This window comes from Drosophila arizonae, chromosome 3 (assembly GCF_054131065.1).
Source record: "Drosophila arizonae isolate 15081-1271.41 chromosome 3, UAZ_ARI_1.0, whole genome shotgun sequence".
In the NCBI taxonomy this organism is placed as follows: domain Eukaryota; kingdom Metazoa; phylum Arthropoda; class Insecta; order Diptera; family Drosophilidae; genus Drosophila; species Drosophila arizonae.
The window spans coordinates 26,688,848-26,714,964 of record NC_142923.1 but is presented as its reverse complement, the minus strand read 5'-3'; the positions used below and the strand labels follow the sequence as shown (position 1 = coordinate 26,714,964).

The 26,117-nt window shown below is 33.0% G+C and overlaps 1 protein-coding gene across 5 annotated transcripts in view; it reads right to left on the bottom strand.

Annotated features, from left to right (window-relative positions):
• kuz (zinc-dependent metalloprotease kuz) overlaps positions 1 to 26,117 on the bottom strand; it is a 187,551-nt gene that overhangs the window by 96,494 nt on the left and 64,940 nt on the right. Inside the window, exon 5 of one of the 5 annotated variants that reach the window (XR_016268915.1) lies at positions 12,594 to 15,567. The exons of the other annotated variants lie outside the window; for them this stretch is intronic. The gene's annotated coding sequence lies outside the window, so the exon portion shown is untranslated. Of the gene's footprint in view, positions 1 to 12,593; positions 15,568 to 26,117 lie in introns of those variants that run through there. 5 annotated transcript variants of the gene reach the window in all.

Genomic DNA, 26,117 nt, shown 5'->3' with positions numbered 1-26,117 from the left:
CACTATTGCTGCAGATTTCCTACTGATAAAAATGGTATATAGGAGCATAATCAGTCTTATAAGTCTTGAAAGCACAAATAACTTTCAGTCATTATCAATAGCCGACTCAATTGACTCTCTGACCTCTCTTTGTCAAAATACAAAATATAATAAAACTTTTGCGCCCCACTCAAATGGATTACAACTGTCATAGAGAAACTATGTTGATATTAAATATTCAATATTTACGATTATCATGCTACATTCTAGTATATTTCGTTTTTCTGTCTTTAATCACTGAACATGCAAATGGCACAGCCTTTCTCTTTTTGACCAAGTCAAAAGTTAAAAAACATTTAAATAATATCGAAGCGTAACCCGCAACGCAGCCGGAATTCGACTGTGGCTTTGAGGCGAACATGGCAAATGAAATCAATTATTCATGCCTTCATTTTGTAGCTCTTCATATTGATTTAATTGCCGCACAGCATCTGCAAAAGCGAGTGTGAGTAATTAATAAATAATTTTTGCCCGTATATACAGAGACACACATACATACTTATATATATGTGTATATATCATCTACTGCGCATATACTCTGACAGCTTGCTGTTTACCCTCCCGTTTGTCTTTTGAAATTTGATTATGATGTCCTTTAAATGAATGGCTTTTGGCCATCGATCAGGCCACAATCTTGTTGTTGCTTCAATTTGTTACTCACTTAATTTTGCTTATCCACTGGCGAATCCCATGGGAACTCTTAAATATTGTGCGCTTGCGTTAGCGCAAATTGAAATTTCAGCTATGCATATTAGGATCTATCTTAACTAAATTAATAAAATCAAAAAATATAATCAAGAAGATAAAATTTATAGTTGATTTTAGCTTTTATTATACGTAATAAATAAAATCGTTAAGGGCATATACATATGTACTTAGATATTTTGCTATTAACCCAAAGGGACAAACAGAATTTAGTGTTTGCATTTAAAATTATTTTATATATTTTTTTAAGTCACCACACGATATATACTATTGAAGGTTGGGTTAAGCCTCCATCACGCAGCGCACAGCTTACCTATAAAGAAAAAGAAGGAAAACAAAATGATTAGACTACAATTTCTTTAATTCAAATAAAGCAAGAATTATAATTACAGTCAAGTCTCGATAATTTGTACCCCGTTTACTAACAAATCGCGATAAATCAAAAAAAAAAAATATATCCCCTTGAAACAAATTCGTTTTTGATAGGTAAGTATCGATAGTTTGAATTTCTGTAAAAATAGAAAAACATTTGATCTTACTATTTCGAATTGTCGAAACTCGACTGCATATATAAATATATATATATAAATAGATTTTTTTTTATTAAAAATTCAATTGTGTTATGTGAATACCTATTACGAACAAGGCAATCGTTAAAAAAAAGAAAAAAATATTTTATTGCTTCTTTTGGTTAAAGCGTCCTTCCGGTAGAGCGACGTAAAATTCTCGGTACCTTGAGCGTCGTTCCACTGTATATTGTAAATAATCAAAAAATAATATAAGGTGCTAGAAAAAATTTCAGGTTTTCTTTCTCTATATTTTTTCAACATTTTTTTTTTTAATTTATTTGTTGCTTTTTATATATTAATATTATAAATATTTTATAAGGATATATAATTATTATTATTATTTTATTTATTTATTATTTTTTTCTTTTTTATTTTCATTATAAACAAGAAAGCATATTTTTCAACATAAATTCTACAAACTATTTTGTTTCCCTTTCTTTAAATTTTTATTTAAATCATACAGCATTACAGTTATAGTTCCTCTTCCCAAAGATGAAACCGCAAATAGTTATTTAAAAAAAAAAAGTTACATATCCAGCATAGGCCTCCTATCTAGGCCAATCCTAAAATACCCAAAGAGCAAATAAAAAAGAGCAGCCGCAGAGGTTTTTCGTTTTCAAATATTCATTTGCCGCCACAAAGGGAAAACAAGGACTACAACAACAACAGAAAGGGCAACCGAATAGGATTTTCTTTACCTTATTTTTTCGCATTTGGTAGACGAAAAGGAAGGCCATAAATAAACAACAGGTATAAAATGGACTTAAGAACGTAAAAGCAGAGCGCGACGGCTATAAAAATGCAATTTTTCACTGCTCAACCCTACACACACACACACATAGATATATGTATGTATGTGTGTTTGTGTGTAAGAGCATAAAAACTGCTTTAGTTGGGTAACAAATGTTTATGCAATTTGTTTAAAGGCCAGTTCGTGGTGCAAATAAGTAATATATGAGTCGCTGCCTAAGGAAAGCTGCAAATTTGTGCACTAAATGCACCACAAAGCAAGGCACACGCCCCCTTGTGCGCCAACCACTCGTAGGTGAGTTGTGCACAGTTTTATTTCTAGTTTGTTTTTTTTTTTTTTAACTTTTTTTCACGTACGACAAAGGCCGAACGCGCAAATTGCAGCAGTTGCCTCCCAAAGGCACAAAAGGCCAACTCTAAAACAAGTAAGAAAACTCTAGTCGAGAGTGCCCGACTAGGTGCTACCCTGAACCCAACTAATAAAAATGCCCATTTAATATGGCTAAAATTTCAATTTCGATGTATTTAAAAATAGAAATGATATACAAAACTCATTTAATAAAATATATAAATATTTTGAAAGAATTAAAAAAATGAACATCACTTGCATCGCTCGGGATTCGAGCCCGCGACCTCTCGATCGAGCGTCACGCAGCTACTCACTACGCCACCTCACTTTCGAAAGCAGCTTTGGCAAAATTGAAATACATTCACTGCTGCAGCGCCCTCTATCAAAACTAAACCAAACTAACCGCTGATGTGATTCAAAGAATGTTCTAGAAGTTTGAATGTATGCGTGCACACGCATACGATACTGTTGAAGCTGCTGCACGTGTGTTTTTTAATTGGCCAAATATTTGATTATTTTTTATTAATTTTTGACTGAACGGAATTTAATGAAACTTTCAGCATATAATCTACATATTATATTAAATATTTGAGAAATTTGAAAAAATTAAAAATCATTCACAATTAGCTGTAGTAGCATCATAACTCAGCTCGTCGCCCTGATCAAGAATATATGTATATACTTTGTAGGGTCTGCCACGCCTCCTTCTGCCTGTTACATACATTTCAACAAAAACATTATACCCCGATTTCCCATTGAAAGTGGGTTCAGGGTATAAAAAATAAAAATAAAAAAGAGGAAGAGGAAAAGGATCGTCTATAACAAAAACTTAAATACACTACATATGTATAAAAATTTTAAGTGATGCCATTTTATATATATTTAAAAATATATTTATTATTTATTCTATAACAATTTTCTAATATTTTTTCGATTATTATTTTTTTTTTTTTCGCATAGCTGTAAAGCCCTGTGTTAGGGCATGCATAACGAATATGGAGCAAGTGCAAACAATTGCAGAGTGTCGTCATTGCATTGCGCCATTCCATTTGCAATTCTCAAACCCGACACGCCTCCCGCCTACCCGGTCTTCCGTTCCTTATTGCCTGCGCCTTGCAATGCAAAAATGTGTGTGCGTATGTGTGTGTGTGTGTATTTTTCCAACTGAAATTGAAAGGCAGCTCTCTCTCCCTCTCCGTTGTGGGCGTGGCCCGCATCGCTCCTCTGGCGATGGGCGCATTTTATTGCCAGCTTTTTGGGGCGTAAATATCTGTGTAGCAGTGAGAAGAAGCTTCAGCTTCTGCTTCTACTATTGCTGCTGCTGCCAGCTGCCAGTTGTGGCAAGAGTTATGCCTTAAGCTAGGCGCTTGAAAGCAGGGGGCAGACAGCATCAGCAGCAGCAGCAGCAACAGCAGAGAACTCAATGTCCACCCACCAATTCTCAAACAAGCATCTAACGGTACCAAATAAGTCAATTGGCAGAATGATTTAAATGCCAGCTCAAGGGGAATGTCACCAGGATCAAAGGCAACAGAGGCTAACGACGTGAATACAGTGAACATTCCCAATTAGAGACTCGTTGCTAACTAGAGATGACCAGACCAGTTTAAGAATTGTAAAAGCTACATAAATTATCGAGTATCTCGGAATTTATTAAATTTTAATTACTCTTCAGATCAAAGATTAAATAAATGCGTTTGCCTCGTTTTCATTGGAAAAATATAGATAATATATAAAAGCATACAAAATAAAATGTATTCATATATTAAAATGTGAATAACAAAAAATAAATAAATAAAAATAAAAAAATATATTTAAAAAACATTAAATATTTTTTTAAAAAAATAAATAAAATAAAATAAAAAAAAAACAGAATTATATACAAAACTATTTTTTTTTAACAATATTATGATATAAGAAAATTTTAAAAAAGTTTTCCAAAGGTTAAATATATTATATTTTATTAATGTTATATATTATATATATAATTTAAAGTGCACTCTTAAAAAAAAATAATATAAATTAAATTCAATTAGAAAAATAATAATCGAACAAGAAAATATATATAATAATGCATTCACATATATTTGAAAAATATAAACTGAAAGCAAACTAATAAAACAATAACTCAAAATACATTAACTAATTAAAATTTTATAGAAAACGTATTCATTTTCCATTTTTTGTTCCTTATTTATATACACAATAATGTATTTATTTTGAATTTTTTTATCCTTGTTTATGTACATAAACATGTGTTTATTTCGATATTTATCCATTATTATATACATTTAAAATATTCCTTATATGTCCTTCACTTTGTAAATGCGAATTTCGCCAAATTACATTCCATTCTTTCTTCAAGAAAGTTAAAAATAAAAAAATTTAGAAATTTCATAAATTCAAATGACGACAAATGTGCGCCTCGAGTGACTACTATAGAAATTCTATGGGATGTTTTAGCATAACAATCAGGTCATAAATTGTATATCTAATTTTGTAAAGCCCATTTAATAGACTCCCAGCCCCAAAGCCAAAAAGCTCAATGCAGTTGCATAAACTCGAAGCTAATTAACAACAACATTTGCGCATAAATAAAATGATAAACACATCAGCAACAGAGGCAGAGGCATGATGGGAGGGAAAGGGAAAGAGAAACAGAAAGAGAGAAAGAGAGAGAGGAAGAATGAGTGGGCCCTCTGTGGGACTGACAAAATCTATGAGAAAATTTAATGTCTTAGGCTCAACATAAATTTTAATGCCAAAGCGCTTGGCTCCCGTGTCGCAGCAGTCAAAACAAACAGACAAGAGGAACAGAGACGGAGAGTGCTGGAGAGCGAGAGGGAGAGGCAGATGGTTGAGTGAAATGCAAATGCAGCTGCAACATGGCAACAGCTGCTGCTGCTGCTGCTGCTGCAACCACCAACAAGGCGACTCTGGTTTCATTTGGTCGACACTTTACACAGTGGCACAAGCCATAATCAGGACAAGTGTCCTGCTGCAGCAGCAGCAACACCAACAGCAGCAGCAGCAGCTGCTGTTGGTGCTAGTCTGCTGCATTATGCATTATTATTTGATGCATTTTGCATAGAAGGCAAAGTCGAGCTGCTCGCTCTCAATGCCCCAGCTGACATTACGGAGCAGTCGCAAAGCAAATCTGCAGGCTAGCACACTTAGCCTTGAGCAAAATAAAAAATAGAAAAAAATAGAAAAAAAAAAGAAATAAAAAAGTCCTCATGATTTATGCACGTGTTTAGTGTGAAAAAATGTGCATTAAAAGCAAAGCACAGCAACAACAGCAACAACAACAACAAAATGTAGGAAATGGAACCCAAACAACATGCCACCACAAGCACAGCTTTTAGAGAAAGTGTTGCCAAGAGAGAATGATGTTGTTGTTGTTACTGCTGCTGCTGCTGCTGCGTGATGGAGGCGTCTCGCCTACCCGGCAGGAAGTGAAAGTGTGTTGGAGGACGCGCATGTGTTGCACGTTTCTCATATTGGGGTCACTGGTCATTATCAAGATGTTGCCAAAGAAATGCCATAAAGTGGTGTGGTGTCCTGTCACTAGTCCTTGCTGCTGCGGATAGCCTGTCGTCAGCAGCGCCCCATTTGATATGCAAGGCAGATAAAGGCCAACGCGCATTCAACGCGCCTGCCTGGCCAAAAGCCAAATGGCTGCCTACTAACCAGACAGACAGCGAACCAGTGGGAAAAGCACAGCAACAGAGAGGGGGAGAGCGAGAGCGAGAGGCCTCAACTTGTCTTGAAAAGCCAACAAAACCAACAATATGAATATAGTATGGCAATAGTTTAATGCCAGCTCAACTGCAAGTGAACTCTGTTGAAAATTTGTTGACTAAGCAGCTCCTTTATCCACACAGCAGCCACGGAGTGAGTATGTGTGTGTAAGTGTATGTGCGTGTGAAAGGCTTTTAGCATTGGCTTTTACTTGTTAGCAATGGAATTAATGCGTATAAATCGAATGTTTAGCCAACTTGTTGGCTTTGCGCCGCACAGCTTCGATAAGTGTAAGCTGACTTGTTTCTGTTATTTAGATAAGATTAGATATGTAACATATGCATGGGTACATGTACATCGACATGTACATATCACATCCATAAGCTATCAAATTTACTCAAAATTTATATTTGCCATGTCCCAATGGGCGTATAATATTTTTAAATGGCTCGATCTGTGACCTGCAGACGCGTGTATAAAATTGTTTAGGTGGTTTAAAGAACAAATTCTTAAATATTCTCTCGAAATACGATTTAAAACAAAAAATAATATACAAAATAAAATGAAAAATTATACAAAAAAATATTTATCTAATATTTAATTAATTCAAAGCAGTCAAATGTGTTTGCTTGTTTTTATTTAAATTATTATTATTTATTTATTTATTTATTTTTTTTTTCAAATATTATTTAACAGTTATTATAGACTTTAAATTAAAAATATGAATAATTTGATTAGTTTTAATTTTATTCTTCTAATTTATTTTCAATTTTTATTTTTATTTATATATTTTTATTTATTATTACAAACTATTATAAATTTTAAATTAAAACAATATCAAATCTCTTTTTTTTAGTTCTTTACAAAAATGGATTTACTACATTTTAAACTAAAATAAAAATTAAAAATAGATTTACTACATTTTAAACTAAAATAAAAGCTAAAACAAATATTCTCTTTAACTTTTATTAAAAGAAAACAATTCTTTCAGCATATATTGAAATTGCAAAGTTTTTCTTTGCAAACTTCATTCTGTGAAAAGCAATTTCATGTGCAGCTCTCAACGCATGTTGACAAAAGCCCCGAAAAGGAAACGAGCCTTGAGCTACATCTCTTTTTTTATTATTTGTTTTTTTTTTTTTTTTTTTTTTTTTTTTTTTTTTTTTACTCTGCTAAAACTAATTAGTTAAAATCTTCAGCAAACACATTTACGTAGCATGCTAACAGAATTTTTCTTTTTTTCTGCTTAAAATAATAGAGAAACAGCTGCTGGCTTATGTTGCTATGGCTAAGTACTTAAAACTTTAATTAGCCAGAGTAAAAAAAAAAAAAAGAAGAAGAAATGAGAGCAAGGAGTAGGCAACGATGACAACGAAGAGTCTTGCCACATGCGAGCAGAACGTGGATACACTTTGATATAATTAGCGGCATTAGCCATTAGGTAATTTTAAAAATTAATCAAGCAGCCAGAGAGTTGGCCAAGCGGCACATTGTGGTGCCAATTATTGGCCAAATTAAGACAGTAGGCAGTGCAGGCAGAAAGTGAGGCTAAGAACGGAGAAAGACCAGCAGGAGCAGTAGCAGGAGGAGCGTCAGGTTAGCTAAAGTAGCTAGCGCACTGCTAACCCAATTAGCACTTAACACATGACAGAGGCACAGCCTAGGTAAATAAATGGCAAACAACAGCTCAATTGATGGTTGCAGCACGTGTCCTGAAGCTTCAACTGAACGTTAAATGTTTTCGCAAAAGTCTACCGCCGCACTCGCCCCACTGAAGCAGTGAAGCTTCAATACCAAACGCTTGCTTTCTCGCTCTCTTCCTCTCTCATTCTCTCCCTCTGCCAGCAGCGGCAGAAGCGACTTTCAATTTCCCAGGCAGGCAGCCAAAAAGGCAGTCGTCAGCGAAAAGGCAACCAAAAGGCTGCCACAGCCACAGCAGCAGCAGGCAACTCTGGAAACTAGCACAAGGACGTGTGCCACACGACACAGACACACACAAGCACACACTCACACACACATGCCGCATATATACATATGCAATACATACATACATACATAGCTTAAGCCATACACACGCAAGCAAGCAAAGCTCAAGTTCCCATCTAGGTGGAGCACTCATACTCTTAAGCACTTTGGGCGTACTTCTTTCTACAATACGGCAAGCATTTGTATGCGTGTGCGTGTGTGTGTTTCGTGGTGGGCGGGAGCAATGCGAAAATCTTAGCGCTCAAGTAGCGTACGTGATATGCGCGTAATCAATATTTACACACAACTTTTTCCAAGCGAAATACATACATACATACATTTATGTATGTGCTAAAAATGAAAATGTAAGACAAAAGTTTAGCGATTGCCAGGCAATATCAAACGCACAAATACACATACGTAGACATGCACATACACACATATATATATATATATATATATATATATATATATGGTGTATTGGGTTGCCACTTGGACAAAATATCATGCATATGGCATTTAAAGAAACATATTTTATTGCCACACAATCGAATTACTTGAGGGAAGAAATTCTGTGCGACATCTGAGAATTGCATAGAAAGGCAAACAAATAGAATTTCTTCGGAAAATTACAAATAAAATGCAAAGTTAAACACATTGCAGTGCAAAAATTTATGCATAGAACTGTAGCTCGAATAAACAAAAAATAATTTTGGAACTGCATTTGCAGTAGCGTGCCAAAAGTTGCAAGAATCTAGAAGCTACTTAAGATAAGTTCTTAATGTAGTAAAAAGCCAAGTTTTTAATTGATCGATAATAAATTTCTCAGTTAGATAAAAAATAAATAAATAAATATAAAATAAAATATATATATTATAAAAATGTTATCATTTGTTTGTGAATGGCAAGCGAAAAAAAAAAAATAATAATAATAATTTAAATAAATAAAATATAAATAAAATATAAATATACAGATTAGTTTTATAATTATTATTATTAATAATATATTATCATTGAATATTTTGAATTAATTTTTATATTTTAGGAGCTTAACAAAAAAAATTTTTATTTAATAACGAATAATAAATATTTTCTTATAAAAAATATGGAAAACCCCCTTTTGTCTTTCTGTGGTGGTCTAATCTTAAGTAAAAAAATATTTTTGTTAACAAGCTTTATCTTATTGACCAATCGGAATAAATTACACCAAGTAGATTTTAGCTTTAATTCATTTTAATAAAATCATAATAAAAAAAACAATATTCAATTTTAAAATCAGTTTTTAATTTAAATATTCTCATATACTTTGTGAAAGATTTATAGTCGACTTCAGTATGGAGTGAATTGTAGCTTGCAGGGAATCGAACTATATTTACGAGTAGCATTGACGGAAGTTTGTTTATTTATTCATTATGATTGGCATTTATTTCTCTCTCTCTCTCTTGCATTCTCTCTCTCTTTCTCTGTGATAAATATTTAATTCATCGAGCAGCCAAACGCTTCGCTCCAATAAAAGAGCATAAGTGAGTGCCAAAAGTTGAAATGTCTGCGAGCTTTAACTATCAATGATATAATTGCCTTAACTTCTGCTGCTGCAGTCGAGTCAAAGCCTTGGCAGGGATACGCTGCCATCAAGCAAATGCAGTTACTTTGGCACACATTAAATTTGGTTTGATTTTTGGCCCGGCCCGGCCCGGCCAACAAGCCGAGCCAATGCGAGTCTCTGTCTCTGGCAAACAGACCAGCCAAACAATGGATGGATGGATTGGCAAAGGAGTTGCCGGCGGGGTCCAAAGGACTACGGAATTTTCGCACAAAGGCAGTCAGTCGACGCCAGTTTGGTGGAGTTTTGGTAAAGTTGAGCCAACCAAGGGGAAAATCAAGTGGAAAACGTATATTGTGAAAATCAACTATTGGCAGGCAGCTGTCAGCCGCATAGCAAAAGCGCTGTTCAAACAACGAAAACAATGGCCAAAACGCAGCTCAAAAGACGCCAGCGAAAGCTTTCAGCCAAAGTTGCTACCATAAATATTGAAGAATACCAGAGAAAGTACCAGAAGCAGTAAGAGGACCAGACAACCAAGGCGCAATTTTATGAAAATATTACATCATAAACAGTCGTCTGCTGAAGATGGAACAGCTTACATATATATGTATATAGATGGCAAATTTTCTAGCCTGTCTGGCACACAAAATGCTGCTCACAAAATATTTACCAAACAAAAAAAAAAAAAAAAAAAAAAAATCTAATAAATTATACAAAGCCAGTTTTATACACAAATCAGTGCAGACAAAAAATAGAAAGAAGAAAGAGATAAGTACATAAAGCGAATTTTGAAGGTGTGAAGAAAATTTCAAGTGCAATTTACTTAAATTGAAAATATTCAATCTTCTATGAAGCTTAAAATGAAATGAAATTAATTTCGAGCTATGTAAATATTGGAAAGCAGAAAAGTAAGACAGCATTATTTTCGTTCATTAAATTAACATGTCCCAGCTGAGGTATGGAATGCGTATATTATATCATTTAAATAATAAGGCCAGCAAGCCAAAAATAGAATTAATATCTATTTAATAAAATGCAATGCATCATTAAGTTTTAACATCTCCCAACAAATTTCAATTGAATTTTTTTTAAATCAGTTTTCAACATTATTATTATTATTAATTTTTTCGTGTCATGGCAAGAACTGTTGTCATTCAAACGTCAGAAAACTTATTCGAACAAAATATTGCAGAAAAATGTCTAATTAGAAGTTTGAACGCGTTCACAAAAGGTGCAGCTGTCAAAGTTTTTCTATATTTTCCTATATTTTTATTTTAATTGGAAAATACTGTGCGCGCTGTCATATGCACTGTTAGTGGCAGAACTTTTACCGCTTCAAGCTTTCAATCAATTTGATTATTATTTGGTAACTGGTATTCGTGGCTGTTAATAAAACATGCGCACAATTCAGGGCAAATGTTATTATCATATTAGTAACTCATCTGCAAAACTTAAGCCATGAACTGGTTTCATTGCAGCGCAAACTTTATCAACTTGGCCAAAAACTAACAACACAGGCCGGTTCGCAGAGCTATTGTGTGTGTGTGGGTGTGTGTGCCAGGAGGCTTGGCTTGTTCCCAGTCAAGATAGAGAGGGAGAGAATGGAACATGGAAGGAATATTTTGGTTCGGGTTGAATGAATGTTGATAAAAAGTTTTGTTGCTTCACTGTTGGCAAACACATAGTTTCAACATATTGCCGCCACCTTTTGGCAGTGGCAAACAAAAACATGAGCTCGGCGCGCCCACGAAATACAAAACAATTTGAATGAATATACGGGTTGGAGGATCAAAACTTTGTCCTTGTAGCCGAAGCAAGCCGACTGACTGACTGTTGACGAGACAACAATAATGATTACTGACTCCTCGATGGCTGTCGGCCATAGAAATACTGTCATCTATACATATACATATATTTATACATTTGTGTGTATATCTACTTCCGAGAAAACATGGCTTGAGTGCGGCGATAGTGCAGCCGACGCTATAGAATACAAAACTTTTGCTCAAAACTAATAAGCTTTGGAAATATCATAAAGACCGCACAGACCATCGCCCTCAAGAAAACAGGGCTAATGGCCCAAACTTCTGACAATGACATCAGCAACTGTGCCTTTTCCAGCCAGACCAGGCATAATAGTTGCAAATTTATTAAAATATAAATTTAATCAACTCGCAGCGGTAGCTGAATGAGTCTGCATAAATTTATTTCAACTCGACGCTTATAGACTAATTATGCTAAAGTTTCAACTTCAACAACAATTCATTTCAATTGAGTGAGCCTGGTTGAAAATTAATTGATTGCAGCGACTGACGCTTGGATTCCACTTGCAAACAAAACTGCAAGTTGAAGTATATGTGAATTTAAACTTTTAGAATACAATTTTATATATCACATATAGAAATTATAATCATGTATATCAAATATTTAAATTTGTAAAACAAATATTTTACAATGCAAATGCTTTGAATAATAATAAAATAAATAAAACGAATAATATTTATTATAATTTATATTTTTTTTTACAAAAAATTAAACTTTTTTTAGCAAAATAAAAAAAATTTAATTTTTTGTAAAAAAAAATATAAAGAATTTTTCTAACAATTATACATAAATATTACTGCATTAATCAGAGATATTTGTATGAATCTTAATATTTTAGTTTTGTTTATTTTTTTATTTAAATTGTTTTAATTTTTTAATTTTAATTTTTTTTTATATATTTTTTTTTAATTTATTATAAATAATGAAAATATTTTCTACATAGAAGCAATATTAATATTTAATTAAATTTCAATTTTCGTATAGAATAAAAATTAATATCAGTTGAAACTTATATTATATTGTAGATAATTTTGTTCCAATTATATAGAAAATATTTATTACAACTTAAATTTAATTAAAATTTTTTAGTCATTTTGGAAATGAAATAAATTTATGGCTTTTTATACCCTGAACCCATTTTCAATGGGAAATCAGGGTATAATGGTTTTGTTGAAATGTATGTAACAGGCAGAAGGAGGCGTGGCAGACCCCACAAAGTATATATATTCTTGATCAGGGCGACGAGCTGAGTTGATTTGGCCCTGTCCGTCTGTCTGTCCGTCTGTCCGTCTGTCCGTCTGTCCGTCCGTCCGTCTGTCCGTCTGTCCGTATGTATGAACGCGTCGATTTCAGAAGATATAAGAGCTAGAGACTTCAAATTTTTTTTAAAATGTCCGTAATTACAGCGCGCATATCAAGTTTATCATTAAAAATCGATAACTCATCCCGATCTTTTTTATCGATAAAAAACCTTATCGAAAACCAGTTATAAAATTATATCTTCTACACCTTTATTGCTAGAGTCTCCAAATTTTTAATGTATGCTTACATGCAATTTATACAATTTCGGTTTTTGTTAAAATTTACCCCCCACCCTTAAATTCACCCCCTCACCCTCACTTTTGTAAAAAGCGTATTTCAAATACTAGAGACTTTACATGCATATCCATGTTATAATCATAATCTGAAAGTTTTATGAAGATCGTACGTCCATAAAAAAAGTTATTAAACAATTAAGTTCTCATAGTAAGCGCACACTGCAGCCCATGCGTGTTTATGCGTGGGTGCTTGTGTGGGTATGTGTTTGTGTATGTGTGTGTGTATGTGTGTGTGTATGTGTGTGTGTATGCGTTTGTGTGTGTATGCGTGTGTGTGTGTATGTGTGTCTGTATGCGTGTGTGTGTATGTGTGCCTGTGTGTGCGTACGTGCCTGTGTGTGTGTGTGTGTGTGCGTGTTTCTTGTGTAAGCTGAAAGACGCGAAAAATTATTGAAATATCTATTGCTCCAAGGGTTCAGGGGATCTCGTAGTCGAGCAGTCTCGACTAGAGCTTTCTTACTTGTTTGCTTTTCTTTTTTATTTATTTAATTATTAAAAATGATCTAATTATACATTTCAGAAACTTTAAAGTTTTTTAATATTACATTTTAATTTTAATCAAATTTTATAAAATTTGTTTAACTCGTTTGCAGCACTTGCTACTATATTTTTATTTGTTTTTAAGTAGAAATTTGTAATCAAACCGGAGGCAAGTTGCAAGTTGCAAGCTTTTTTTTTTTTTAATGAGTCTCTTCAAACTGTTGCAAAGATTGTTCTATTACTTTTGCCAAATCTTCACAAACTGGGCAAAAATTTAACTGAAACTCGTTTTGAGCCAAGCTTGCTTACCTACGTTAACACAGACACGCACACACACACACCCACACAAACGCATACCAACTGCAGGGACCGCACACTTTTTGACCTCAGAAAGGGACCGCAGATGAAGCCAAGTGCAAAATTGCCTGGCAACACTTGAAAACTTTATGCAGTGCTCAATTGCAAGCATAAATTGCTGCCAGTTGTGGCAGCTGCAATTTGAGCGTAGATTTGTAATTAAAACTCAAGCCAAACCCTTTGCGAGCTCTAAAAAAAAAAAACAAAATCATTATAAACTTCTGTTGCAGCAGCAGCAGCAGTTTTACTGATTTAAGGCTGCAAAGCCCACTTGAGCTAATCACACAAAATTTCTCATTTTTTTCATCTTTCGTTTCTTTTGAGCTCAACAACTTTGCCACAAAAAGTGGCAACAAACTGCTCTCTCTCTCTCTCACTCTCTCGCTGCAAATCAGGCCAACTTTAAAGGACTTGCGGAATCCAACCAATCGGCAAACATACACCGCCAACATAATTTACAAATTAGTTTTTAATTAATTCTTAAAGCACAGATAATCTCGAGTGCCATCATCAGCAAGAAAGTCAAGTTTCCGTTGACACAACTCAGCTTTGCGTTGAACGCGCTTATAGCTACATTTTATACTTCAGGGCGCTCCTATTACACAGGCCAACAAAATCTAATAAAATTGCGTTACTATGAATAAGGCAAGATTTTCTTTGAACTGACGAGTTTGAATTCGAAACCAACTTCTGTGTGACAAATTAGAAATAAATTGAAAGAGAAAAGAATCAAATTTAAATTTTTTTTTTTTTTTTTTTTTTTTTGAGGGATTATATTTGTTCAAGGTAAGAGAGAACATATACAATATATATTGATACAATGCAGTTAAATATTAATTTCAGCAAACTTCTTTCTGTGCAATATTTACTGCACTAGACAAATTTATATTTTGTCTATGCTTAACAACATTTAAAAAATCCAGTATTACATATGTCAAGTAAACTTAAACCAGCTATCCGACTAAAAATCGATGAGCTGCAATATGATAATTAATGATTTTTTCCCCTTTGATACTGATCATATTAAAACTCATCATAAAGAAAACTCCTTAAATCTCCTTGCATATTCAATAACTAAATATTTAGCCCGAACTCTTTCATAATACTACTTAGCTGAATTCACTTATTACTATTAACTAACTAATTGTTTACCACACAAAGAAGAAGCACGCTGCACTATCGCCAGGAACTCAGGAATTTAACTGACTGCGAGCAGCAGCTAACTAAACTAGATCGCCTTCTGAGCAAGGCCCTCAGGGCGTATTCAAAGCTCGATTGTGAAGACACACATAAGAGTATTTTCTGCTGCTTCAAGAATTCTAAATTAGTCTCTTAAGAAATACACTTCAGCTATTCCCTTCAAGATCTTGTAGAATTACGTCAACTATTAACTTAGATATTTTATAAATATTGAACAGCAAAGATTCAACATTCATAATTATATAAAATTACATTAATTATTATAAATATATGATATAAAATAAATAAAATTATAATGATAATGACTTTTTAATATAATATATATATTTGAATTTTTTTTTTTTATTTATATATATATAAATAAATTATATATTTTTTTTATTTTAATATTATACTGAACCTGAATATGTAAAATTTTGACAAACATATCTTCAATAAAATTACCTGCAAAGAAAAATAAGGAAAACTCATTAATAAGCTAATAATTGAGAATTAATTTTATAAATATTTAAAGCATATGTCAAAGCACAGAAAAACACTGAAGCGAAATCGGTCTGAGTTGAAAGTCACATCTCTACCATTATAGATATAGATAAGAATGATAATAGAAAGGTTGTGCTTATTAGTTTTATAAACTATTAACAATCGCTATCTATTTAAGACTGAGCAACGCTTTCATCTAGTTATTGCTGACCTGCCTCTGAGACAATATTTCGAGCTAGAGTCAGAGTATTGCTCTCTAGCCACACACACACTGATATGTCCATATATTTCATGGTGTGCAAGCAGGAGCGCATCGCTTTGCAACTTATAATTGGATTTATGAGCAGGCGGAACACAACGGCAGCATGGAACTGAGCAACTAAACGAACTCAGCCACCGGACCAGACCATCCATCTACATAAGCCAGCTCTGGGCGAGGGTATCGTAAGTAGCTGTTCGACGATACTCGAAGCTCCTAGTTTAATGGTCCCTGCCAGCACAGAAATTGTCATGCTCATCGTCGACGACGACGACGACGACGGAAACGGAAATGCTGCAAAAGGTAAAAAGAAGAGCAAAATAATGGAGGAAGTAGGGAGAAATGCAAGCGATGCTAGCATAGGAAATGGCTCAGAGGGGGATACGACGGTTGAGCAGCTGCTGTGGTCACTTCTCTCAGCATGACTGCTGCATCAGTTTGTTGCAAATTAATCACTAGGGCATTTACTTTATTTATTTAATAAAGCTTTGACATTGTTCGAGTAATGGCATTCGATCTAATGAAAGTGGACTTTGTTACTGTTCAGTACCATATAAATTGATACTGGTCTCTGCTAAGGTAATTATAGCATATATATACTTAATACATCAATTTATAACTAATTTAATGGTTGTTTGCATATACCATCTGTGGCCTACCAAACCAACCAACCAAAATTTATAAAATCGAAACACTTGAGGAAAACAGAATTAAAGAGTTAAGGACTGAGTAGTTATAATGGAAATAAAAGAAAAAAATATATTGTATAATATATTACTCGTCTTAAGTATACTACGCCAGTTATATTCAAGACATAAATAAAAATTAACAAAGATTTTTATTTAATTTGACAACGAAAAATCAGATAATATAGTGAGCAGATTTACATCTATAATTATTTTTTTAATTTATTTTTTAATATTATTGTCAACATTAGATATTGAGGTTTTAAAGTGTCTCGTTTAAATTAAACCTCAAATTAAAGTTTGTCTTCTCTTGTCTTATATGTATATATTAAAATATATATGCATAAATTTATATAATTTGATTTCTACAAAAATATATAAATGAAAGTTGAACTTAGATTTTAACTTTAGCATGTGCAAAATTGAAAGCAAAAGTGAAAGCAATTTCGAAAAACTTTTCTACTTAGAGTTAGATAAAATTTTTAGCTAGACAACACTTAAAAATGTTTCATTGCTGAAAACAAATTTACGAAGCACGCACTCTGCTTATCGTGCAAAGTAAATAAACTGTAAACAACAGATTGTTGAGAGCACAAACAATGCGTAAAGTGTAGCGCTTAGATAAATGTTAATAAATATTCAAACGAGAGTTTCTCATGCGCTGACGTCAAAGGTTAAGCTAGCTGCAGAGATTCTATTATTTTTATATTTCTTTATATTATACTTTTATTTCACTTTTCTTTTATTTTTCGTTTATAATGTTTGAGTACAACGCAAGGCGTTGACTGTTCAAGTGCTCTGAAGCAGCCTTCTTTCCAGTGAGTCGAGGGGCGGGCTTTCTTATGTGTGTGTGTGTACATGTGTGTGTTTCTTTTCCACTTAGGTGGCTTGTCTGCTGCTGCTGCTGTTGTTGCCGGCTTAGCACCAACAACAAAACAACAACAGCGACAAAAACAGTAACAACAACAACAACAACAACGACAACAACAACAACAAGAAACAGCAGCATCATAATAAGTAGCATGTGAAGCGAAAAACAAACAACTAAAGATCGCAACAAGGAACAGCTCTTGTCATACACTTTCTTTTATGGCGCTGACACGAGTGAAGCATAAACTAGAGAGCTGATATACAATATGGTAACATGATAATTTGGTATCATTTGACATCAGTTGGCAGCGTTATAATAAGTGAAAACAATGATTGAGATATATGAGTTAGAAAACTCTTTTTTATATGCAAACCAAGTTGATATAAATGGAAAATCAATCAATTTATTTATTAAATGAATATATCTTGGTTTACAAATATTAAAAATTTACTCTTCATATTTAAATACAATTGCTATTAATTTTCTTAAACAAAAAGTGACAATGTCAGAAATATTTTTATATACATTTATTTTTGTATAATTATAATTTATTTACATATGAAATACTTGAGCTGTTCAAGCTGGAACAGAGGATTTATAATCCTACCCAATGATAGAAGTTCGAAGTTGAGCCTATAAAAACAATATCTGTGCTTGGCGTGTAGCCAATTATAGGCCGAAACAAAACACACGAAAGAAAATGGCAATAGACATTACTAAATAAGAGAGGTCGACCTTATGAGCGATCCTCATTTCAGCTTAAATTATTCTCATCTCTATATTTCAAACATCTCGCTCTTCGAGCCTCCCACTTGATACTCAGAAAAAGCGATGAGTTTAATACAGATTGTCCCAACTCAAACATTTGAGTAGAGTATAGTGCAGTAGCTCATTCAGTGGTTTAGAAACACATAAGAGCAGCTGTCACCACTTGAACCTTGAGCTTAGTCTTGTTAAAAGTCTGCAAACATTAAGCCAGCTGACGATAGAGAGTGAAATTAATGACGTTAGGCAGTCTACATAATAATAGTAGAATTTGATAATTTATAATAAATAAAATATATTTTAAATACATATTATACAAAGACTAAATATTCTACTTCAGCTCAACTATACAGCTCTTTAGATCTCTTATTAACTCTGAAGAACTTAAGTTTATGTGAACTGGAATAGAATAGAAAGAACGATTTCTTCATGAGCATTTCATTCATAATGGAACATATTCCTATTAGCAACTTTTTATCAACTCACTGAAGAACTTAAATGGCTCATGTGAAGTTGTAACTGAATCGTTTATCAATGTCTGGAAAAAAATCTCAGAGAGCAATCGATGTCTTGGGTTCTCGAACGCTCGCTGAACACATCGATAGAGTAAGTGAATTGCATGTGTATCTGTGTGTGCAGATCTTTGCAAGGAATTGTGCAAGCATCAATCGTATCTCCCCGACACGAACTCAACCGAAGGTTGAAACGAAATGACCGAAGGCTCTTGCTCAGATCGGGAGCGAGCGTATATGAATTTCCCGGTTGAATTTATGGTTAACAATTATTTCCGAGCTCTGAACTGCACCGTTTTGATTTAAGATGAAGTTCACTTCATTTTTCAAAGTATAGAATTGTTTAAACATGCATGAATATTTTTATGTTTTTATTGCTAATGATTAGAATTTGCATGAAAATGTTATACATCCAAAGCATTGTTACTTTTCCCAATCATTTCTCAGTGATCTCAATTAAGCAAAAGTGAAATGAAATAAATAAATAAAAAATAGAAATATAAAAACATTTTTAAATTTTAACAAAAAATTCTTGAACTAGTTAAATAGCAGCGCATTCCCACGTCGTTGCATTGAAAACAAAAAAATAAAATAAAATAAAAAATAGAAGCTTAGTTCTAATTTCATGTTGTTGCCGGCATTGTTGCTGTTGTTGAGTTTTTCAACGTGGGTGTCGAAGCGCAACATGGCTAAGTAAGGGGCGTGCCAGGGCGTTACGTGTATTTGTGTTTGTGTGTGTGTGTGTGTGTGTGTGTGGGTTTTTGTGTACTCTTAGTTTAAAGCAGTGGGAAACTGGGTTAATAATGTCATTTACTGCACTGGAGAGCAGGCAACCGAACCAACGAACGAACAAACGAACGAACGAACGAGCAAACAAACAACCAAACAACTTGGCAACATCAGCTCCAGCGCATTGGGCATTCGAATTTAAAGCTTGTTGTGTTTAAACGAATGTCATAGAAATAACTGCTAATTGCAGGAAGTTGGCAACAAAACGTTGTAGTTGCTGTTGTTGTTGGTGTTGCGACTAATGCAGTTTGGCAATTAGTTGTGCTTGTCAATGTTGTTGTTATTGTTGTAGTTTGAGCGACATTGTGTTGACCTAAGCCTAAAAGCGATTGGCATTTTTGCGAATTTTTGTGCGAGTGTACGCGAGTGTGTTTGTATGTATGTGTATGTGATTAATTATTATTATTAATATTATATGCTGATTTGATTGAGATGAGTCAAGTGCCTTATCTTATGAATAACAAAATAACATTTATGAACGATTGGAGCTTAAATCAATATTAAATGTTTTTACTTGAGCTATATATTCACCTATTAATACCGATAAGAAATATATAAATGAATATATATCTATGTACATATATATTTTCAGAACACTCTATGCAAGTCTCTTTGCAATTTCAGCTTCTCTAGAAATAACAAAAAAGTAAACTAATAATTACAATTTCTTTGCTCTTGTTGCCAAGGCTTTTAATTTAGAGCTTCTTTACATTCGTTTTGTTTCATTCGTGTTTCTACAAGAATTCACTTTAAATTGTTAATGAGGCTGAGCGTTTAGCACGTTTCCAGCGCTTCGCTGAGCGCATCAAAATGCTTCAAGACTCTCAAGACGCAGACGTCGCTGTTCCAAGTCTCGGCCAGACTCATACTCATAAATAACAATCCATTATCAAATGGCGGTGTTAATACAGCAGCAGCAGCGGCAGCAACTCAGCTGGCAAACTATGCATGCCCATGCCTATCCTCAAGTTTGTTCAACAAATCCACAGCATATCCGCAGCCACAGCAGAAATAGACAATGCGCGTGAGGCATCGACAACAACAAAAAATGGTGAACAAGATGCTAAAAAGAGAATAAATATTAAAAAAAAAAAAGTTTTTTGTTCTTTTTTGCAAGCTGACTGACTTTAGTAAAATGTTTTACATATCGAAGTCGGGGCAGGTGCAGTGTAGAAAAACTCTGCCACACACAAAGCACATTTATAATGAGCATATTGCCAAAGTAAAGCAGAAGAGGAAATGAGCACTAGCTGCTCAAATGTGAAAAACAGTGGAAATCGAAGAAACTCGAACCAAAAAGTACTAAATTCATATATTAAATTCTTATTTCTATATATTTTTGAATACACATAAAATATTGAAGAATTATTTGGCATTAATGAATTTATATTTAACATTAATGTGAAATAATTGTGAGTATTTATCCGAAAGGAATAAATTATTTGACAGTACTCTAAAAATTTTGATATTTTAAACATTTTCATTTATTTTTGTTTCTTAAACATAAAATTAAAATAATATTTTAATTTATATTTTCAAATAATTTAATTGCAATTTATTAAAAAAAAAAAAAAAAAAAAAAAAATTCAATAAATTTATTATAATTTCATTTTGAAATTTTAAATTCCTCTTTGTCGAAACTGTTTGTTCTTCATTAATAATTTATTTATTAAAAAAAATTATTTTTTTATATTTTAAAATTATTATTTTTATTTTATTTTATTTTATTTTATTTTATTTTTTTTTATTTTTTTTTTACTAATGTAAAAAAAATTTTGCATTAAAACGGAATATGTAAACACACAAAGTTACAAAAATATAAATTTATTTATAAAATAAAATGAAATTGATTATATCTCTATTTATTGAAATATATCAATTAAATGATGCGCTTTTAATTTTGTTTTTTAATTACCAAAGTTCCATCGTCTTTTGTAAAAAATAAACTCAATACGAATATGCTTTCGGGCTTATTCACAGAGATAAAATGCGACTAATGGAAATGCATCACACTACATTTGACAAGAATAATTCTTTTGCTGCCCATTGTTCGTGGCAAACAGTTGAGAACTTTTCATTATGCTGATGGCTCTAGCATGGCCCATGCTACAGGTACTGCGAGCACTGCTCCATGACGCCGTCAAAAAGTTGGGAACTATGAGTACGCACTCGGAATTGTCGCTGTCGCTGTCGTAGTCGTAGTCGTTGTCGTTGTCGTCTGCGAGTTGGCAATAGAGTTGGAATGTTGGAACTTTTTGGTGACGATGCCAGCAATTAAAAATTTGTTCATTACGCTGCAGGCGAAACGCACACATACCATACACACACACTAACCTCCCACACACCACACACACACACAGAGACACTTTAGCCAACGAATCATGAAACTTATTAATTTCACAATTATAAAATAAATTGTGAGTGAGTGCAATTAATTTGCGGTTAGCAAAAGATACACAAGAGTCCAGGCATCAGAGCTCCTCATTAGGCAGCGTTTGTATTATTCTTTCTTCTTTTTCTTTTTTTTTTCGGTACGTTAATTGGAAACAGGCTAACACGGGAAAAGTGAAAGAAAAAAGTTGGCCAACACAGGCTGAGAGCCAGCCATAATTGTTGTCGATTGTTTGCCAAAAATGAAAATCAAAAAGAGAAAAATATGAAGGAAATTGTAGTTTGCAATAAACGAACTTTGAATGCTCTTCAACTAGCAAAAGAGATTCGATTTGTTCAAGTAAATAATAATTAAATTTCGGCTAGAATCTATCCAATTCGTCTTTATATTATAATTACATTTCTTGGCCCCTTTACTTTATGTCACTTATATCACATCATAATTGTTATACCCTTAGCAAGCGTATCAAATGTTCAGCGAAACGTAGCACAAGTGCCAAAAAACTGTGAAAAATTAGTTTGAGTCCCCATCTGAAGTCGTCTTCTGCGCCTTTGTAGGGTCTGCTACGTGTCGCTTCGTTCCAAATAATTCCACTTCTCTTCCTCTTCGTCTACAACAAAGTCTCTCATTTGGCGACGAAAATTTCGTAATTTAAAATTGAAATTGAGCTGAAGTTATTATTTATAATGCTTATATAAACTGGCATGGGTTGAGCAAAAAACTTTACCATAATGAATCAAACGAATCTTCTTCGAAATCTTTGTTCATAGTTAATTTTTGTTTTAGTTATAACAGTTTAGTAAATGAAAATTCTAAGAAATTTTAATTGCGATTTTGTAGATACTCATACATTTGCAAGGACTGTACGGGCTCAATTTGTATATGATATTCAATTTTTTATGCAGAGTTCATACAATACATTTTTATTTACTTTACTTTAAATTATTATTACATTTTCAGTTATCTATACTTTAAATATATTTATTTTTATATTTATTAAAATTCTGGATAGATATATATCAAACATGATTAATTTCATTATTTTTATTTTAACATAAAAATTTAATTTAATATAAAAATAAATAAATGAAAAAAGTAAAAAATTAATAAACAAAAATTAAAGAAATAAAAAATTATACGTTTTTCTTCTTTTTTATCTTTTTTTTTTTTTTTTTTTTTTTTGTTAAAAACATTTTTTTTTAATTTAAAAAAAATTTATTTTATTTTTAATGTAGTATGCTTTTTTTTTTTTTGTTAAAAACATTTTTTTTAATTTAAAAAAAAATTATTTTATTTTTAATGTAGTATGCTACGTATGACAGTATATTCTAAATTTTTATGTTTTTATTTAAAAGTTTACTTATATTTAATTCCTTTTTTGGGCACTTTCTTGATCAACCCTCGCACTTAAAATGTCCGAAAAGTCTGTGCATTTGTGCAAATTTTTGGCACCGTTTTTCGCAGTTTTCTGTTAAAGTTTTTGGCAAGTGGGCTTCATTCATTTTATGCGCCAGCTATTTGCACATCTAGGGCATAAATCAAAATGGATATTACACGCGCGCACATATATAAGGGTGAGAAAGAGAGAGGTGAGGAGGGCAACTGCATTTTAAAGTGTCATCAAGTTAATTGGCAAGGAGTTAAGATGAAAGTAAAAACTTTATGCTTTATTCTATATAGCCGGAAGGCGAAATAAGATTCAGCTCACATAGTGCTGGGCGTTTGTAACTACTGTGAAGGAGCATTAACATCAAATTACAAAAATAAATAGAGTAGATATATGTATGTAAGTAAGTATACACATATACATATGCCTGTTGTTGTTGATGCTGCCGTCGTTGGGGACAGGACCCAAGCACAAATTTATAGGTGACATAAAATGAGCACAGACAATGCCAATAACAATAAACGCAAATAATGTTTATGGGAGCGCTAAACAGGCAACTGAGCTGACACCAACCAAGTAGAGCAGCCTCACAGGGCCAACAACAACAACTATAGATTATATAGCCCATTTTAGCCAACAAGAACAAGAGATGGAATAACAACAACAACAACAACAACAATAACAAAAACAACAACAGTAGCAGCATTTCTGGGTTATAAACTGTCCCATCGTATGGCCGCCGGACAATGCGAATATCCATTGTCGAACCGCTTTAAAAGGACCTCAGACAAAAACAACAACAGTCTCCAGATTCAGGACCCATCATCGTTCCGCAGGCTGTTGCTGCTTTTGACATACTGAAAATACCGCAAGCTTTGCTAAGGCAATCTGACACAAATAGCCAAGGGAAACCCGTATAACATAAAAATATAGGAACTTTCAGATACCCTGTACTTAAATTGAAGAATAGCGAAAACGGAGAAAAAAATAAAAAATTCTTTTTTATTTTTTTTCAAAAATTTAACTCATTAAAATTAAATGTAATGATTTAAATTTTTTTCAATAAAAAAAACTCTAATGACGAATAATAAAGAATATATAAAATATAAGTAATAAAAAAAAATATGTTAAAATTAAAAAAAATAAAATTAATGAAAAAGACAAATAAAGTAAATTTTTAAAAATTACCTAATTTATTTAATAATAATATAAAATAAATATTTAAAAATTCATAGGTAATATTTAAATTATAAAATTAAATAAAAGTAACATTAGCGAATCAATAAACAATTATTATAATCATAATAAATAAAACTACAAAATAAAAATAAATTAATCATAAAAATAAAGACAATAAAAATTAAATCCTATAATTAAGTAGGATCTAATCAGCAGCAAACCAGTTTATTCAAAATAAACGCATCTAAACATATGCTTTCCCTCTAATTATAGGGTATTTAAAAATAACAAAAAACAGCTCGAAGAACAAAAAAATGTTTTTAAAAGGAAGTACGCTAATGTACGTGCAATGCAATCAATGTGGCTGCGAGCTTGTTTATCCACCAAGTGTCTGTCTCTCTCTCTCTGTCTCTCTCTCTCTCTCTCTCTTTTCATACACACATTTCCCTCTCTCTCTCTCTCTTTGTGTGTGCGTGGCATGCATGCGGGCGCCTGAAAGGAGCTCGATAAGGAGCACTAACAACACGATACAAGAAGAACAGTTGACGGTTTCAATTCGATTCGTTTAGAGCCTCAATATTATTTACGTTCCACTAGCTACAGTTATGAATTGTCAACAAAGGCAAACAGAGATAGAATGAGAGCGACTGACAGTGAGTGAGAGGGAGAGCGAGCGAGGTAGTGCGATAGAGACAAATGATTGGGGCATTTCTTATGCTTTACGTAGCGCGCCTGTAACAATAGTCGGTGCGCTAGAGCCTGGGCAGCTTGTCATGTAACACGTAACGACATTTCGAATTAACGAAGCATGAGATTTGATTATATAAACTGTGACAACCAACAATGACAACGACAATATGTTGAGTCAACGCCAACATCAGCTACAATAATAACAACAAGAACAACAAGACCAACACTCATACAACACACACGCACTTCGCCTCACAGTTCCACACAACAAACTGGGAGTTTCTCATCATGCTCCTTTATTATTGTTGTGCGATTGTCAACGCCGCCGTCATCCTCGTCATCCTCATCAACGTTGCCTGTGTTGTCCTCTTGGGCTTGGACCGTTTCCTGCTGCTATTGCTGCTATTCTTGTTGTTATATTCTCTAGTGCCTGGTTGTCTGTTTATTATTATTGTCATTATAAACATCATGACAATGGCCGAAGCTGCGTTCTTAGGTGTCGAGCGCTCATATGCGTATGCAGCTGACACATACCACAGACACACACACGCACACATGCTTACACCATGTGGGTGTCACACGCTTGAGAGTGAAAAGTGAAACGTTAACCCCTCAGCTACTGCCAAAGACTAAGCTATTAAAAAACCAAACAAGATACAGCACGCAAGACTTCGCCGAAGAAGTAAATTTGGGTGGTTATTTTATGAATTGGTGTCGGTAACATATAAAATGGGGTATTTATACATATCATTTGAAAATAAAGCATTATAAATAGATATACATATTTTTATAATAATAATAATACACATTAAGTTAAAAAAATATATATAAATAAATAATATAATAAATAAATAATAATATAATAATAATAATAAAATAATAATAATAAAATAATAATAATAATAAAATAATAATAAAAATAAAATAGATTAGAAAAATATAAAAAATATGTATATACATATGTATAATACATAAATACAT